The following is a 16,121-nucleotide window of genomic DNA, read 5'->3' as shown; positions in this document are numbered from 1 at the left end:
TTTTTAATCTTTTGAGGAACCTCCATACTGTTTTCCACAGTGGCTGCACCAGTTTGCATTCCCACCAACAATGCATGAGGGTTCCTTTTTCTCCACGTTCTTGCCAACACCTTTTGTTTCTTGTGCTGTTGATTTTAGCCATTCTGACAGGTGTGAGGGGATATCTCCTTGTGCTTTTGATTTACATTTCCCTGTGATTAGTGATGTTGAGCATCTTTTCCTGTGTCTGTTGGCCATCCGTATGTCTTTTACCCATTTTTAATTGAATTATTTGTGAGTTTTGGTGTTGAATTGTTCTTTATATATTTTGGATACTGGCCCCTTTCTGGATATGTCATTTGCAAATATCTTCTTCCATTAAGTAGATTGTCTTTTAGTTTTGTTGATTGTTTCCTTTGCTGTGCAGAAGCTTTTTATTTTCGTGTAGTTCCAGTAGTTTATTTTTGCTTTTGTTTCTCTTGCCTCAGGAGACATATCTAGAAAAATGTGACAGCCGATGTTAGGGACATTACTGCCTATGCTCTCTTCTAGGATTTTCATGGTTTGAGGTCTCACAGTTAGGTCTTTAATCCATTTTGAATTTATTTTTGTGTGTGGTCTAAGAAAGTGGTCCAGTTTCATTCTTTTCCATATAGCTGTCCAGTTTTCCCAGCACCATTTGTTGAAGAGACTATGTTTCTCCCATTGCATATTCTTGCCTCCTTTATAGAATATTAATTGACCATATAAGTAAATCATGGGTTTGTTTCTGGGCTCTCTATCCTGTTCCATTGATATGTGTGTCTATTTTTGTGCCAGTACCATACTGTTTTGATTACTGTAGCTTTGTAGTGGATCTTGAAATCTGGGATTGTGATACCTCCAGTTTTGTTCTTCTTTTTCAAGATCACTTTGTCCATTCAGGGTCTTTTGTGGTTCCATACAAATTTTAGGATTGTTTGTTCTAGTTTGGTGGAAAATGCTGTTGGTATTTTGAGAGGGATTGCATTCAATCTGTAGATTGCTTTGGGTAGTATGGACATTTTATCAACATTTGTTCTTCTAACTCATGAGTATGGAATATCTTTCCATTTGTTTGTGTCATCTTCAATTTCTTTCATCAGTGTTTTATAGTTTTCAGAGTATAGGTCTTTCACCTCCTTGGTTAAGTTCACTCCTAGATATTTTATTATTTTGGGTGCAGTTGTAAATAGGGTTGTTTTCTTAATTTCTCTTTCTGCTACTTCATTATTATTGTATAGAAATACAGTGGACTTCTCTGTATATTGATTTTGTAGCCTGCAACTTTATCGAACTCATTTATCAGTTCTAGCAGTTTTTGGTGGAGTCTTTCAGGTTTTCTATATATATAGTACCATGTCATCTGCAAATAGTAGAAGTTTTACTTCTTCCTTGCCAATTTGGATGCGTTTTATTTCTTTTCATTGTCTGATTGCTGAAGCTAGGACTTCCAGTACTATGCTGAATAAAAGTGGTGAAAGTGGACATCCCTGTCTTGCTCCTGACCGTAGAGGAAAAGCTGTCAGATTTTCCCTCATTGAGGATGGGATATTAGCTGTGGGTTTTTCATATATGCCTTTATTATGTTGAGGTATGTTCCCTCTAAACCTGCTTTGTTGAGGGTTTTTATCATGAATGGATGTTGTACTTTGTTAAATGCTTTTTCTGCATCTATTGAAATGATCATCTGGTTTTTATCCTTTCTCTTGTTGATGTGATATATCATGTTTTATGATATTGAGGTATGTTCCCTCTAGTATCTTGGTGAGAATTTTTGTATCCCATGTTCAGCATGATGTTGGTCTGTAATTCTCCTTCTTGGTGGGGTCTTTGGTTTGGGGATCAAGGTAATGCTGGCCTCATAAAATGAGTTTGGAAGTTTTCCTTCCATTTCTATTTTTTGAAAGAGCTTCAGAAGAATAGTTATTAATTCTTCTTTATATAGTTGGTAGAATTCCCCTGGGAGGCCATCTGGTCCTGGACGCTTGTTTGTTGGGAGATTTTTAATTACTGCTTCAAGTTCTTTGCTGGTTATGGTTCTGTTCAGGTTTTCTATTTCTTCCTATTTCAGTTTTGGTAGTTTATATGTTCCTAGGAATGCATCCATTTCCTCCAGATTGCCTAATTTGTTGGCAATATAGTTGCTCATAGTATGTTCCTACAATTGTTTGTATTTCTTCAGTGTTGGTTGCGATCGCTCTTCTTTCATTTATGATTTTGTTTATTTGGGTCCTTTCTCTTTTCTTTTTGATAAGTCTGGCTGGGGGTTTATTGATCTTATTAATTCTTTCAAAGAACCAGCTCTTAGTTTCGTTGATCTGTTCTACTGTTCTTTTGGTTTCTCGTTCATTGATTTCTGCTCTAATCTTTATTATTTCTCTTCTCCTGCTGGATTTGGGCTTTATTTGCTGTTCTTTCTCCAGCTCCTTTGGGTGTAAGGTTAGGTTGTGTATTTGAGACTTTTCTTGTTTCTTGAGTAAGGTTTTTATTGCTATATACTTCCCTCTTAGGACTGCCTTTGCTGCATCCCAAAGGTTCTGAGGAGTTGTGTTTTCATTTTCATTTGTTTCCATGAATTTTTTAAATTCTTCTTTAATTTCCTGGTTGACACATTCATTCTTTAGTAGGATGCTCTTAAGCCTCCATGTATTTATATTCCTTCCAAATTTTCTCTTGTGATTGAGTTCCAGTTTTAAAGCATTGTGGTCTGAAAATATGCAGAAATAATCCCAATCTTTTGATACCAGTTGAGACCTGATTTGTGACCCAGTATGTGATCTATTCTGGAGAATGTTCCATGTACACTCGAGAAGAATGTGCATTCTATTGCTTCAGGATGAAATGCTCTGAATATATCTGTGAAGTCCATCTGGTCCAGTGTGTCATTCAAAGCCCTTGTTTCCTTGTTGATCTTCTGCTTAGGTGATCTGTCCATTGCTGTTAGTGGGGTGTTAAAGTCCCCTGCTATTATTGTATTATTATCAATGTGTTTCCTTAATTTTGTTATTAATTGGTTTATATAATTGGCTGCTCCCAAGTTAGGGGCATAAATATTTACAATTGTTAGATCTTCTTATTGGATAGACCCTTTTATTATGATATAGTGTCCTTCTTCATCTCTTATTACAGTCTTTGGTTTAAAATCTAATTTGTCTGATGTAAGGATTGCCACCCCAGCTTTCTTTTGATGTCCATTAGCATGATAAGTGGTTCTCCACCCCCTCACTTTCAATCTGGAGGTCTCTTTTGGTCTAAAATTAGTCTCTTGTAGACAGCATATCAATGGGTCTTGTTTTTTTATCCAATCTGATACCCTGTGTCTTTTGGTTGGAGTGCTTAGTCCATTTACATTCAGAGTAATTACTGAAAGATATGAATTTAGTGCCATTGTATTACCTGAAAAGTTACTGTGTCTGTGTATTATCTCTGTTCCTTTCTGGTCTTTGTTACTTTGGGGCTCTCTCTTCCCTCAAAGAGTCCCCTTTAATTTTTTTTTTTTTGTAAAGATTTTATTTATTTATTTGAGAGAGAGAACACACGAGAGAAAGCATGAGTGGGGGGAGGGGCGAAGGGAGAGGGAGAAGCAGGCTCCCCACTGAGCAGGGAGCCCCATGTGGGCTTGATCCCAGGACCCTGGGATCATGACCTGAGCCAAAGGCAGACACTTGACCAGACTGAGCCACTCAGACGCCCCCCCCGCCACTTTAATATTTCTTGCATGGCTGGTTTAGTGATCACAAATTCTTTTGGTTTCTGTTTGTCCTGGAAGCTCTTTATCTCTCCTTCCATTCTAAATGGCAGCCTTGCTGGATAAAGTATTCTGGCTGCATATTTTTCTCATTTAGCACCTTGCATATATCATGCCAGTCATTTCTGGCCTGCCAGGTCTCTGTGGACAGGTCTGCTGCCAGCCTTATGTTTCTACCCTTATAGGTTAAGGACCTCTTTTCCCGAGCTGCCTTCAGGATTTTCTCTTTATCTCTGAAATTTGCAAGCTTCACTATTATATGTCAAGGTGTTAACCTATTTTTATTGATTTTGAGGAGGGTTCCCTGTGACTCCTGGACTTGAATGCCTGTTTCCTTCCCTGGATTAGGGAAGTTCTCAGCTATAATTTGTTCAAATAAACCTTCTCTCTCCTTCCTCTTCCTCTGGCACCCAAATTATTCCAATATTGTTTGACATTATGGTGTCGCTGATCTCTCGAATCCTCCCTTTGTGATCTAGTAGTTGTTTATCTCTCTTTTTCTCCACCTCCTTGTTCTCCATCATTTTGTCTTCTATATCACTGACTCTCTTTTCTGCCTCATTTATCCTAGCAGTTAGAGCCTCCATTTTTTATTGCATCTCAGTAATAGCCTTTTTTATTTTATTTTATTTTATTTTTTAAAGATTTTTATTTATTTATTTGACAGAGAGAGACACAGCAAGATAGGGAACACAAGCAAGGGGAGTGGGAGAGGGAGAAGCAGGCTTCCCACGGAGCAGAGAGCCCGATGCAGGGCTCGATCCCCGGACCCTGGGATCATGACCTGAGCTGAAGGCAGACGCTTAACAACTGAGCCACCCAGGCACCCCAAGCCTTTTTTATTTTAACCTGATTAGATTTTAGTTCTTTTATATCTCCAGTAAGGGATTCTGTAGTATCTTCTAATCTTTTTTCAAACCCAGCTAGTATCTTTATAATCGTTGTTTTGAATTCAAATTTCCACATCTTACTTGTATCCATATTGATTAAATCCCTGGCAGTGAGTACTGCCTCCTGTTCTCTCTTTTGGGGTGAGTTTTTCCATCTCATCATTATGTCCAGAAAATAATAGATGAAAGAGAGAGAAAATACATAAAATAGCAACAAGACACCAGAAAAATATACACTAAACAAATCAGAAGAGAACAGAAACCAAAAAAAAAGGAGAGAGAGAAATCAAACAAGAAGTAGAACAGAACAGAACTATAAACTAGATTCTGGGTGTATTTTGGTCTGTTTGTTAGAAGAAACTAGATCTCAAAATAGGAGAGCAAGAAAAACTTACACAAAAATAAAACTGAATACAATGAAAGGAAGCCAAAAATGAAAAAAAATATATAAAATGTAAATGTAAAAATGAAAATTAAAAAAGACTTAAAAAAAGAATTGATAAAATAAGAAAATAGCTGTAAAAGAAAAAATATAAAACTTGAAAGAGTAAAGAATAATAAGGAAAAAACCCATGAATACCGTATTCCCCAAGAGCTGGAGTTTTGCAGCTCTCTATGATCAGTAAACTTGGTATTAGCCAGATGTTTCTGCTAGTCTTCTGGGGGGAGAGGCCTGTTATGCTGATTCTCAGGTGTCTTTCCCCAGGTGGAATTGCACCCTCTTTGCCAGGGGGCCAGGCTCAGTGTAAGCGGCTCCCTCCAGATTGCACTATGTGACTGTTTTGCTCTCTGAAGGCTTTCAGCACCAAGGGGGTGGGGGGGAGGATGAAAATGGTGGCTCCCTGACCTCTAGCCCCAGAGCTAAAAGTTTGTGCCCGCCCCCCCCCCACACACACACTTCAGTGAGCCCTCACCGAAAAGCAGTCAATTGCTCTCGTCTCCCTGGTCTCCGTCAGCACTCTGTGCTCACCCAGCCTGTGACCTATCTTAGTCACACGACCCAGCTTGGAGTCTCCAAACCCTGCAGACCCCTGCAGCGCCCACCTGTGCTGTTCCTCCCAAAGGAGGGAGGGGGTGTTTCTCTGCAGTTCTGCCTCTTGCTGGGCCCCTGCTCAGAGAGCAGTAGCCCCACCCTGCAGCAGTTCTTGGTTTATGGCAACACCAAGCAGAAAGTTGGTGCCTGGACTTGCTGTTTGCAGCTGGCTTCCTCACTCCGATGCTTGGGAACTCTGCTGCACTCAGGCACCCCCATTCTTTTTGTGATTGATCCCAGGGATCCTGAGACCACGCTGTCCCACCTGGGATTCCACCCCACTTCTCCCCCGAGCACCTTTCAGGCAGACTTCTAAAAGTTAGGATCTTGGGCTCTGTTGCTTAAAACACTTTCTGGTACCCAGGTTATGGAGGCTCCCTCCCCCCATAGTTTATCTTCTGATATATTGTTTCAGATTCACTTCTGTGCACCTCCTACCTTGCAAAAAGTGGTTGCTTTTCTATTTGTAGAATTGCAACAATTCTTTTCGCAGATACCTGGTTAATTTCACAGGTGTTCAGAATGATTTGATAACTAACTCTCTAGCTGAATTCCAGGGACCAGACAAAATTTGGGTCCCCTACTCCTCCGCCATCTTAACTCCTCCCCTTTTAATGGTTGTCTTCTTGGGGCACCTGGGTGGCTCAGTCGTTAAGTGGCTGCCTTCAGCTCAGGTCATGATCCCAGGGTCCCCACATCAGGCTCCCTGCTCAGGGGAGAGCCTGCTTCTCCCTCTCCCCCTGCTTGTGTTCCCTCTCTCACTGTCTCTCTCTCTGTCAAATAAATAAAAAAATCTTTAAAAAAAAAATGGTTGTCCTTTTGTTGGATTGTTCCCTTTATGATTACATAGTGTCCTTTTTTGTCTCATTACAGTCTTTTAAAGTCTATTTTGTCTGATGTAAGTATTGCTACCTTGCTTTCTTTTCACTTTTGTTTGCATGTTAAATGCTTTTCCATCCCTTCACTTTCAATCTGCAGGTGTCTTTAGGTCTGAAATGAGTCTCTTGTAGGCAGCATATAGATGGGTCTTGCTTTTTCATCCATTCCATCACCCTATACCTTTCTTATTCTAAAAAAAAATTTTTTTATTTATTTGAGAGAGAGAGCGGAGCAAGAGAGTGAGAGAGAGAGAGAGCGTGTGCACCAGTGGGGGGAGGGGCAGAGGGAGAGGGAGAAGCAGGCTCCCCATTGAGTAGGGAGCCTGATGTGGGGCTCTATGCCAGGACCCTGGGATCATGACCTGAGCAGAAGGCAGATGCTTAACTGACTGAGCCACCCAGGTGCCCCACCCTATATCTTTCAGTGAGCATTGAGTCCATTTACATTCTAAGTAATTATTGGTAGGTATGTACTTACTGCTGCTATTTTAGTACTTGTTTTGTGGTTGTTTTTGTAGTTCTTCTCTGTTCCTTTCTTCTCTTACTCTCTTCTCTCAGTTTGCTGAATTTCTTTAGTGATATACTTGGATTCCTTTCTCTTTATTTTTTGCATATCTCTTGCCAGTTTTTAATTTGTGGTTACCGTTAGATTTAAGTAAAGCATCTTATGCATATAGCAGTCTATATTAAGTTGATGGTTGCTTAAGTTTCAACCCATTCTAAAAGCACTAAACTTTTACTCCTTTCCCCACCACGTTTTGGGTATATGGTGCCATAATTTACGTTCTTTTATTTTATTAATTTCTTGACTGATTTTTATAGATATACTTAATTTTACCGCTTTTCTTCCCCCGCTTATCATCTCTCTTTTCCACTCAAAGAATCCCCTTTAACATTTCTTGTAAGGTTGGTTAATGAATTCCTTTAACTTTTGTTTGTCTGGGAAGCTCTTTATCTCCTTCTATTCTGAATGATAGCCTTGCTGTATAGAGATTCTTGGTTGCAGGTTTTTGTCTTTCAGCACTTTGAATATAACATTCCACTCCCTTCTGGCCTGCAAAGTTTCTGTTGAAAAATCAGCTGATAACCTGGGTTATCAGAGGTTTCCCTTCTACATAACTGTTTTCTTGCTGCTTTTTAAAATTCTCTATTTACGGGAGCCTGGGTGGCTCAGTTGGTTAAGCGACTGCCTTCGGCTCAGGTCATGATACCGGAGTCCCAGGATCGAGTCCCGCATCGGGCTCCCTGCTCGGCGGGGAGCCTGCTTCGTCCTCTGACCTTATCCCCTCTCATGTGTTCTCTCTCTCTCATTCTCTCTCTCTCAAATAAATAAATAAAATCTTTAAAAATAAATAAAAATAAAATAAAATAAAATTCTCTATTTATCACTACTTTTTACCATTTTAATTACTATGTGTCTTGGTGCGGACCTCCTTGGGTTAATTTGTTGGGGGCTCTCTGTGCCTCTAGATGGATCTAGATGGCTGTTTCCTTGCCCTGATTCAGGAAGTTTTCAGCTATAATTTCTTCAGATACATTTTCTGCCTGCTTTTCTCTCTCTTCTCCTTCTGGGATCCCTATAAAGCAAATGTTATTATGCGTGATGGTGTCGCTGAGTTCCCTTAATCTGTTTTAATTTTTCATTATTCTTTTTTCTCTCTCCCATTCGGCTTGATTGCTTTCCATTACCTCCAAGTTGCTGATCTGTTCTGCTTCCTCTAGTCTACTAGCTATTCCATCTTGTGTATTTTAAATTTCAGTTATTGAGTTCTCCATCTCTGACTGGTTCTTTTTATTTTTTCTGTCTCTTTATTGAGGGTCTCACTGAGGTCCTCCAATCTTTTCTCAAGTCCATTGAGTATATTTATGACCATTACTTTAAATTCCCTGTAAGGCATATTACTTATCTCTGTTTTGCTCTCTTACTGCGATTTTTATCCTGTTCTTTCATTTGAGACATATTCCTCTGTCTCCTCATTCTCTCTAACTCTCTGTGTCTGTTTCTAAGCGTTAGGAAAGTCAGCTATGTCTCCTCTTGCAAGTAGTGGCCTTATGAAGAAGAGGTTCTATGGTACCCCATAGTGCAATATCCCCTGTTTACCAGAACCTGGCCCTTCTGGGGTGTCTCCTACATGTGTTGTGTGTACCCTACTCTTGTGGTTGAGCCACCTTTGTCTTCAGTCCAGGTGTCTGCAATGGTTCTCTTTGCCTGCTGTGGGCAGGGTTTGGTCCCTGTGTTGTTAGTGGGCCAGTCTGGGGCCACCATGGACTTAAGTTGAAACAGACCAAGTGTTTGCCAGAGATGCAGTAGCACCAAACTTCAGGGCACCTTCCCTATGTTGTCCCCCTGAAATCTTTCACTGGTGGGTGGGGCCTGCAGTCAGACCAGATGTCTGCCCCCAGCCCACTGCTAGGGCTACAGCTGAACTGGTGTATGGTTATCTTCCCCCTTCCCCTGGGCAGGAGTCCCTCTGGTGTGGTGCTGACCCACTGAGGATGCTTGCATAGTGCCCAGCTTGTGGTTCTGCTTTGGATGGACTCCTGCGGGCACCTGGGTGGCTCAGTTGGTTGGATGGACTCCTGCTGAGGACATGTTGGATCAGGTAGGTCTGCAAGAGAATGTGGGTGTGGGGCACCTGGTGTTAATGAGGTCTGCACTGGTTTGCTGTGGGAAGGGACCTGTAGCTGCTTTGGAAAATTCTTGCCCAGGGCATGTTGGATGGGGCAGGTCCACAGGAGAACATGGGAGCAGGGCATGCTGTTAGCAAGCTAGGTGGAGGGTATTCATACTTCCTAGTTCCCATACCTAGGTGGAATTTGTTTTGCATGTAAAAGGAGCACATCACTTCACAATAGCTAAAGGGAAAGCAACCCAAGGGTCCATCAATAGATGAATAGCTAAACAAAATGTGGTATATACATACAGTGGAATACTATTCAGCCTTAAAAAGGAAGAAAATTCTTTTTTTTTTTTGTATTTTCTTTTTTTTTTTTATTAACAATAATGTATTATTTGTACAGGTCTGTGATTCATCAGTCTTACACAGTTCACAGCACTTACCATAGCACATACCCTCCCCAATGTCTATCACCCAGCCACCCTATCCCTCCCACCCCCCTCCACTCCAGCAACCCTCAGTTTGTTTCCTGAGATTAAGAGTCTCTTATGGTTTATCTCCCTCTCTGGTTTCGTCGTGTTTCATTTTCCCCTCCCTTCCCCTATGATCCTCTGCCTTGTTTCTCAAATAAAAAGAAGGAAATTCTGACATATACCATAACATGGATGAATCTTGAGGACATTATGCCAGTGAAATAATCCAGTCACAAAAAGACTGTATGATTCCACTTACATGAGGTACCTAAAACAGTCACATTCATATAGAGAAAAAGTAAAATGGTGGTTGCCAGGGGCTGGGGGGGCTGGGGGGCAGGGAGAATGGAGAGTTATTGTTTAATGGGTATAGAGTTTCAGTTTGGGAAGGTAACAGTCTAGAGATGGATGGTGGTGGTGGTTGCACAATAATATGAATGTACTTAATGCCACTGAACTGTACCCTTAAAAAGAAGTTAAGATGGGGCTCCTGGGTGGTGCAGTCGGTTAGGTGTCCAACTCTTGATTCTGGCTCAGGTTGTAATTTCGGGTTCCAGGTTCCACACTCAGCATGGGAGTCTGCTTGAGACTCTTTCTCTGTCTCCCTCTGCCCCTTCTTCCCCCTCCACGTGCACACATACTCTCTCTCTAAAATGAATAAATAAAATCTTTAAAAAAAGTTAAGATGGTAAATTTCATGTTATATATATTTTACCACAATTTTAAAAAAGATTTATTTATTTATTTGAGAGGGAGAGAGGGGGAGGGTGTGCATGCTTGGTGGGGAGGGGCAGAGGGAAAGGGAGAGAGAATCCCAAGCAGACTCTTTGCTGAGTGCGGAGTCCAAAGTGGGGCTGATCCCACAACCCTGAGATCACGACCTGAGCCAAAACCAAGAGTCAGACACTTAACCAACTGTGCTACCCAGGTGCCCCTATTTTATCACAATTTTTTAAAATGGTGAAGATCCCCATCACCATACACCCATCCAAAAAAGGGAACACATCAAAATTTGAATGATCCCACCCATCAATCACTGGGCTGGAACTCCTCCAACCCTTCACTTGACAGGAAACTATTCTATGAATAGAGATTATGAGCTCACTGAAATGACTATAAAATATAAAGATAGGTATTGCTATGTATGTGGGTCTCTTCCTTCCTCTGGAGCCTGAAATAAATAGGACTACCTTTATGGCTGAACATTAATTTCACAAATGTTCAAGTGCCTATTTTATGCAAGGCATTATGCCAGCAGCTGGGGGAAAATGTGAATATGAAGCACATACAAAAAGTTCATAGTCTGGAAGGGATATGTCCATGCATAAATTTTTTCATGAATAATTTGAGTACGAGATAAAACATGAAATGTTCCCTTTTCTGTGCCCTTAAAGCACCCTGCACTTCTCAATTATGTATGCGTTTCACTGTTTTGTCATTAGCTTCAGGTTTCTTATTCCCACACTGTGGGAGATTGTGGTCATCACCCTCTCTGTAGTCATGCCCTTTACCACATAACTGTGCAATCAGTGCCTGCCTACCATGAGAAGAGTAACCTGCCGGCCCCTTGATTCTGGTTTCCACCATTTGACTTGCTTTGGCCAGTGGAATATTAGCAGCTATGATGGCTTGATAAGGACTTGAACATCGGGAACTACCCTTTGTGCCTCTCTGCCATCACCGTGAGACCATGCCTGGCTGGCCCATGGTGGATGACAGGCACACATTGCAGAGCTGATTCTCCTGAATTGCCCTAGCAGAGGCCAGCCCAGGTGGCTCAGTGTCAGATGAACCTCTAGACATGTCGGTGAGCCTAGCCAAGAAAAGTATACAAATTATAATTGTACAACTTGATGAATTTTCACTAAGTTGCACACATCGGTATAATCACCACCCAGATCAAAAATCTGAACATTCACCACACTTGGGAGCACCTCGCATGTTCCTTTCCAGTCATTGCCCACCTCTTTCTCCAAAAATAACCATTATCTTGACTTCTAACACCAAAAATTAGGTTTTGCCTGTCTTGAACTTCTTCTAAATGGAATCATACTGAAAATAGTCTTTTGTGTCTGGCTTCTTTCATTCAGCATTATGTTAATGAGATTTTCCCCGGTTGTTGTAAACAGTGGTAAGTCCGTCATCTGCATTGCTTTGTAGTATAGATGGTTTGGCTGTAATACAATGTGTTTATTAATTCTACTCTTTGGGGTGTTTCCCAGTCAGAGCTATTAGGAATGGTGCTGCAGTGGATATTCTTATGCATGTCTTTTGGTGAGCATATGCATGCATTTCTCTTATATATTAGGAGTAGAACTGCCGGGATATAGGATAAGTGTTCAGCTTCATATATGTTGCCAAACAGAAGTCCCAAGTAGTTGTACCAATTTACACTCCCAGCAGAAATATATGAGTCCCACTTTCTCTACTTTCTTGTAAACGCTTGGTATTGTCAGTTCTTTTAATTTTAATCATTCCAGTGGGTATGTAGTAGTTTCTCATTTTGGCTTTAATCCACATATGCCTTATGACTAGTGAACATGAATACATTTTCCTATGAGCATTTGAGTATCCTCTTTCTGAAGGGTCTGTTCACGTAAGATTCAACTTAGTGCCTCATAGACTTCTGCTACAGGATCAGAAGGACAGCTAGGCAGGTCATGAGGCTTCCAGCAAGAGATCCTGAAGATAAAAAAGAACTTGGCATCAGCTCAAACCCAGCCTTATCTACATTAGGAATAAAACAGTGGGATTCCAGTGTAAGACACTGAATGCTATGGAACCTCAAATCAATACCCGAGAAGGGGGTGATGGGCTGGACATATGATGATGTGGGAGTCTTCAGAGGAAACCCATTGGCTGGTTGCTGATAGACTCACAAGTTTTCAGATATCTTGGGAACACCAGGACTTCAGGGTCTGATTCATAGCCACACAGGCTCAGAAAGGAACTTTTGTAGACACAGTGAGTCAGAAATTAATATAAAAACCAGAAGGCTGATGTATTGGTTTATACTGTGAACCAGTATTGCCAAGCATTTTGTTCTCTGATTAGAGTACTCTCTCCCTATAAGAAAATAACTTGGGAGGTCAAATATAATCAGAAGCCTGCATGATGAGCTGGAATCAGAGCACAGAATGAGAGATGGGGGCTGGGAGTAACAGGAGTGTGCTTCTAAGACCTTCACAGTAAAAATGGATCTGCCATTGGAACTGGACAAGATATGACCTTGGGCCAGGCCTTCCTCTTACCCACCAGTGCTTGGATCGATGAATGCTGTCAATGTTACTTTAGAGACTCTCCTTTTTCTTGCTGTTTCCAGTGCTAACTAATCCACTTTTGATTGATTCCTTCTTTCTTTAGCTGTCCTGGAGGACAATTGTTGATCATGTTCCTATCAACCATTTCCCTACCTTACTCTCCAGAGGTCCCTGACCCCTTTTTAGCAGACTATAGTTTCCATTTGGGGATCTGATCCATGTAATTCCTGGGATGATTCCACCACAAATCTAGATTTGGAGCTTGCTACCTAGGCTGAGCAATGAGCACATCCCATCCTCTGAGCCCCGTCTTCGGTGGAGCATGTCAACTGCAAATGCTGGGAGCTTGATAACCCTCTATTTGCTATTGGGCATGAATGACAAAGCTTGTAGCCCTGGGAGCCATCTGAGCACCAAAAGGGGAGTCAGCCTCAGATTATTCTGACACAGAAGAAGGTAGAGTGGAAAGCTGAAGAGAAACTGGACTTTTCAGTTACTTGAGCCAAGATATTCCTTTTCTTGCGTAAATAGTTTGCATTGGTCTGGCAGACCCAGTTGACTACCCAATATCTATTCTCCTCTTCTTCCTTATTTACAGAACCTCCAGAACCTCCTATGAATAAAAATATTCAGCTCCTGGGACGCCTGGGTGGCTCAGTCAGTTAAGCTACTGCCTTTGGCTTAGGGCATGATGCTAGAGTCCTGGGATGGAGTCCTGCATCAGACTCCCTACTCAGGGTGGAGCCTGCTTCTCCCTCTGCCTGCCTCCCTCTGCATGTATGCTCTCTCTCTGACAAATAAATAAAATCTTAAAAAAAAAAAAAAAACCAGCTCCCCTGGAGCTAAGGGTGGCAATGCGGCCAATAAGATCCAAGTGAAACTCACTAGGAAAATTGATTTTGTAAAAGTGATTGACTTCCTGACTAAAAAAAAAAAAAAAAAAAAAAAAGACAGGGCAGATTCACTGGTGCATGCATTCTGCCTTCCTCTACCCCCTTCTTCCAGCCTGCAAAGCAGATACAACATCCAGAAGAGTGACAGTGAACTTGTGATTATAAAGCCAAAACAGACTACGGATGGCCAAAGAAGATAGAAGGAGCCTAATTCCATGAACAGCTGCTCCAGCCCTGACTGCATATGCCAGACTCATCGTAACATGAAAAAAAGTAAACCCATTATTGGGTTAGCCACTCTGTTAGGTTTTTGTGAAATGCAGCCAAATGCAATCACTTAGAGAATTCAGCCCATGAAACATGGACTCTACTGACTGGTAGAGATGGGGCCTTGGGCTGTGAGGGTGCAGACATTGCAGACGGGAATGCCCACAACCTCCTTATGCAGTGGTGAAACATTGGGTCTATTTGCTCTTTGATGCGAGATACCCTACATGCCAACCAAGTCTGTTGTATTGGGGAAATAGCTGGAATAATTCAGAATATTAGCACGTGCAGATCACTTTGCTCCACTTTCCACAAAGTCCTGAGAGAGACCAGTGTACTAGAGTTATACAAGCTGAAGGAAAAAGGGAAGGAAGTACCTGTTTACTGAGGTCCTTCACCAAGGAAAAACACTCTGCCTAGGGCCTGCAAATCTTTGAAGGAGCCTCTCATAATTTAGAGATTTACAGAGCTGAAAAAGGATTGTTCTTTCTCTTTTCTAAATAGGAGTGGTAGCTGCCAAGCAGTAGCTTAGAAGAGGGTAAGACTGGTGTCCTGGAACTTTCCTAAGCACCTTCCTTTAAGAGCCACCACTCAACAGAGGAAGTGAGGTCTGCAAAGCATTCTCTTCCCACTCTTTTTTTAGTTTTTTGTTTCCAGTTGTCTCAAGTCAGTAAACATTAAGTTGAAGGCTTGAGGCATAGGCAGAACACAGAGGCCAGAAGATTATAGAGGAGGACTTTCAGGTTCAAAGACCAGGGCTATAGGGCGCCTGGGTGGCTCCGTTGATTAAGTGTCCAACTCTTGATTTTGGCTCAGGTCATGATCTCAGGATCATGAGATTGAGCCCCATGTCTGGCTTCATGCTGGGGCATGGAGCCTGCTTGAGATTCTCTCTCTCCCTCTCCCTCTGCCCCTCCCCACTTGTGCTCTCTCTCTCTCTCTCTCTTAAAAAAAAAAAAGATCATGGCCATATAGGAGCTTTGGCTGTGGCTACTCACACATAGGACTGAATGAGAGGCAAATAGACTGAAAGCCTACATTTTTGAGGGAATCATATCACCAAAAATGAGAATTTAAGAATCTGGCTAGTAACACCTTATCATTTTTCACCCCAGACCCCTGAACACACACAGCAGAATGGGCCTCCTCCCCAGAGTTCACTCCCAATATGACTGAAGAGAACAATGGACAAGAAGTCCTCTCCAAAGAAGATGGAACTTGGACCGCAGGCCTCCATCTAAGAGGGATGTCCTCCCAGAGAGTAGATTGGCTGAGTAAGGAAATTACTATCAGGGAGGGAGTCCTGGTCACTCCCGTCTAGCAGCATCTGGTGTTGGCTGGGGATGTATTTCCCATTCTTCCCCTTCTATGTGGGAGTTGTATTTCCTTCTCCTCTTATACATGGAATATGTTGGGGGGAAATAACTTGCCTCTTAGTTTGCAGGTTATTGGACTCCAAGGTTTCCCATCGGGGTTACGTGGAGAAAACTGCTTACTGGCTAGGGATCCGGGCTTTTGAGATGGATGCACTGTCTGGCCGAGAACTCAGCACTATCTCCATGAGGGAGGGTGCATGACGGATAGCTAAAAGGGTGGACTGTGGCAGTCACTGCTTTTTCCTACCCAAGAACGATTCTCCTTGTATTCTTTATTAGTGGAACCTTGAATTTGTTTGGAAAAGCAATATGCCCAGCTAAAAACTACACCAAGGTTTTCTGGCCAATGAGACATCAGCAAAATTCTGCCAAGGGTATTTGGAAAAGCTTTGCTTTCTGGCTGTAGGTATCATTCCTTCTCTCCTTTTCGCTTCTTCTTTTCTTGCCTGGAACCAGATGGAAATTTGAATCTTCAGGAAGGAATGAGGAGCATTGGAAGTGGTAAATATGTGGATAAATGTCAAAGACTACTTATTCTTCTTGGTTTTTGTACATGCATGTGACTAGTTAAAAATAATGTGGGAGTTTCCCTTTTCTATGCTCTGGAATATTTTAAGTAGCTTGGAAGGTTTAGGAGATTCTGCTATGAATCCATCTGGGTCCCGTGTCTTTTTGAGGAGTAACT

At 41.8% G+C, this 16,121-nt stretch overlaps 1 long non-coding RNA gene across 2 annotated transcripts in view; it reads right to left on the bottom strand.

Moving 5' to 3' along the window:
* Nucleotides 1-9,699: 9,699 nt before the first annotated feature.
* The window catches only part of LOC135361548 (uncharacterized), a 43,506-nt gene continuing 37,084 nt past the window's right edge, over nucleotides 9,700-16,121 (bottom strand). For both annotated transcript variants that reach the window (XR_010404955.1, XR_010404956.1), the window contains one exon: nucleotides 9,700-12,322. This is a non-coding gene — a long non-coding RNA (uncharacterized LOC135361548). The remainder of the gene's footprint in view (nucleotides 12,323-16,121) is intronic.

Source organism: Mirounga angustirostris, unplaced genomic scaffold (genome assembly GCF_029215605.1).
Source record: "Mirounga angustirostris isolate CCGP_5_RB_7025 unplaced genomic scaffold, mMirAng1.0.hap1 SCAF_9, whole genome shotgun sequence".
Lineage (NCBI taxonomy): Eukaryota > Metazoa > Chordata > Mammalia > Carnivora > Phocidae > Mirounga > Mirounga angustirostris.
The sequence above is the reverse complement of the archived record's forward strand: the minus strand, read 5'-3'. Positions and strand labels throughout refer to the sequence as shown.